A 2,879-nucleotide genomic window follows, 5' to 3' on the forward strand; every position below is an offset into this window, starting at 1 on the left:
CCCAACGAGGCCCGTGGGAGAAAATGGGCCTGACAGCCCGTCGCTAACTGGTTTGGGCACTGCCAGTAACTAAGGGTCGGCCGCTCCCGGGACAGCAGCTCACCCGCCCAAATCTTGCTCTACAGGCTTCCCCTTGAAAGCAAACGAAGGAAGGGGCGCGGCTTCCCCGCCCGCGTAGCTGAGCGCCACGTCCCTCTTGGCTCAACTTCCCCTAGGCTTCAGGGTGGACGCGCTACCCGCGGCGAGGTCTTGTCTCCGTACCAGCCAATCAGCGCCTTCGTGATCCAGTCGGACCAATCACCGCTGCCTGGGGGCGGGGGCTGTTGCCAAGGCAGCGAGGAGGCGGGCGCGCACTGTGAGCAGAGGTACAGAGCTAAGCTGCAAGCTGGAAGCTGGCAAGACGCGACAGGTCTGTGCGGGGCAGGCATTCAGCTGGCGGAGATTCGGAGGTCGAGACTGGGGCTAGGTGAGGCCCGTGATCTCGAGGTGGGTGCGGATCGTACCGCGGGAGGCTGGGGCGGGTCCTGAGATAAGGCTAAGGTCTGCCTTGCCGGGGTACTGAGGATGGGTTGGGGCCGCACTGTGGGAAGGCATGGGTTGGAGGGGGCTTCCAGCTCGAACTTGCAGCGGGGCTGTGTGTGTGGGGGGAGTCCTTGCCTCTTCTCCATTCGCTGCAGGGCACCCAGGCTTTCTTTGGGGTCGATGAGGGTGACAGGCACTTGGCGAGGAGCTGGCGGGGGGTTGGGGGAGTGGGGGTGGGTGCTGGACCGAGACCCAGGCGTGGTTCCAGCCTGGCCTTGGCAGGTTGATGGGTGACGGAGGTGCCAACTGTTGAGGTGGATGTACCCACAAATTCCCGGCTAATGCTCACCGCCTCCTCCCCCTAACTCCCGCCGCGCTGCCGAGCAAAGCTAGGCCGGTGAATCCTGCTCTTCTGCCCGTTCTGTTAAGGCAGTGACCCCTGACACTTAGGAGAGGAGAAAGTCCGTGTCATTTGTGTTATTGTTTTCCCTTAAGTGACAAATTGTTGGGTGTGTGGTGAGCTCTTTCAGTTTCAGAATATGAGAAAATGGTATTTCCTTGTTGCACCTGCTATGTACTAACTCAGTGAGGAAATGTGGTTATTGCGGGTGATGCTCTCCACTAAACTCCTAAATTGGATAATGTACATTTTACACAATTGAGTAAGTGCTGTCTGCCATCGCTGCCTTTTATTGAGGCTCTTAAATCCATGGATGAATATGAACAACAAATGATATATTGTTTAAAAAAACGTGGAGGGAGGTTAAATGCAAATATTTCTGATAGTTGTTTGAAGGAGATTGTGGATTTAGAATTGATGAGACAGTTGCTTTAAGGAATTCTTAAAGTAATATGACTAGATCAGATTTAGATCAGAATATCTATAGCTTCTTGTACAACCTATATAAATTATTTGTTTCTTAAGGTCTTCCCTGGTAAATTCTGATGAATAATTAGAGTCAGGCAATATCCAGATTCTAGCATCTTACCCCTCATAGAAATTGTCTCAGGATTTGTCCTGATTTAATCCAAGTGTGAGTTCTTGTTTTACAAAACTTTAACAAGTTAAACAAAAAAAGTTTCAACAAACATTCCTCAGTTAATAGGGTCAAGAATTTTTTTTAAAAAAGAAGAAGCTAATGTGGACATTAAGAATTAGAAATGAAATCTCAAATAATATCACTCTTGTTATTAGGGTGAACATGAAACTTCTAGTTCTCATTTTGGTCTTTAAACTCTCCATGATCTGGTCCAACTTTGTAGTATGAGTGAAAAATTTATTTCTGTCTCCTTGTGGTTACTCATTCTGTTCTACAGCACCTATTCTAATTTTATTCATCTTTCAAGGGTCAGGTCTATGTTGTATTTACTTTTCTCTGATCTTCTGAGAGAGTTATTATTCACATCACACATTTTGTATATACCCACTCAGCATGCTTTTTGGCAAGCTGGTTTGTGGTCTGTAAAGCCCAGTTAAAATGTAATGCAAAATGAAGGCAATGAGGATAACTTTCAAAACACTAGTTATTGAGCCCTGGTTGGTGTGGCTCAGTTGGAGTGTTGCCCTCTGCACTGAAGAGCACATGCTCAGGTGGGGTGTGGGGGTGGGGCATGTGGGAGGTGGGTGATGGATGTTTTCTCTCTCTCTCTCTCTTTCTCTCTTTGAAAGATCAATTAAAAACAAACAAACCAACAAAAAACAAAACAAAACAAAAACACTAGTTGTTGATATAGTTTATTAGACTCTAAACTTTAGAGTGTCAGTAACACCAGTGTCTTTTTGTTTTGGGACTTGTTGTGTATATCTCTATACTAAACCAATTTTGTGTTATTTAGAATAAAATTTAAATTGCTTTCCACTTTCTAAGGACTTTTTGGGTGACTTAGGTGTGCAAAATAGTCTTGTAAATATTGGGTAGTTGGAGGAATCAAGTGTAGGATTTTTAAATGTATTTAAAATAATCCTTAAAGTAGATAATCTTTTAAGTATCGTGAATAATTGAGTTAACTATATTTGGCATGATACATGATGAACTCTTTCTTAATAATTGAAGGTCTAGAAAGGGGAAATTTGTTATTTTTATGTTCAATATATGCAACTAGTTTATAGACGTTAGAAAGCAGGCTCCTAACAATTTCAAATAATGTATTAGGAAAAGGAAAAACTTTAATCACTTTAATGATTTTCAATCTAAAATATAAAAGAAAACCCCACCATGATATGGTAAAAAAATATGCTTAATTAGAATTTTTTTTAATATTCTTTTTTTTATAATATATTTTATTGATTTATTTTTACAGAGAGGAAGGGAGAGGGACAGAGAGCTAGAAACATCGATGAGAGAGAAACATCGATC

At 43.5% G+C, this 2,879-nt stretch overlaps 1 protein-coding gene across 3 annotated transcripts in view; it reads left to right on the plus strand.

Moving 5' to 3' along the window:
* Window positions 1–345: 345 nt before the first annotated feature.
* The window catches only part of NUCB2 (nucleobindin 2), a 43,000-nt gene continuing 40,466 nt past the window's right edge, over window positions 346–2,879 (plus strand). For 2 of the 3 annotated variants that reach the window (XM_005883311.2, XM_014530913.1), the window contains exon 1: window positions 346–486. The gene's annotated coding sequence lies outside the window, so the exon portion shown is untranslated. The remainder of the gene's footprint in view (window positions 487–2,879) is intronic. The other variant, XM_005883312.2, reaches the window with a different exon arrangement.

The sequence above is a fragment of the Myotis brandtii genome, unplaced genomic scaffold (assembly GCF_000412655.1).
Source record: "Myotis brandtii unplaced genomic scaffold, ASM41265v1 scaffold782, whole genome shotgun sequence".
NCBI lineage: Eukaryota > Metazoa > Chordata > Mammalia > Chiroptera > Vespertilionidae > Myotis > Myotis brandtii.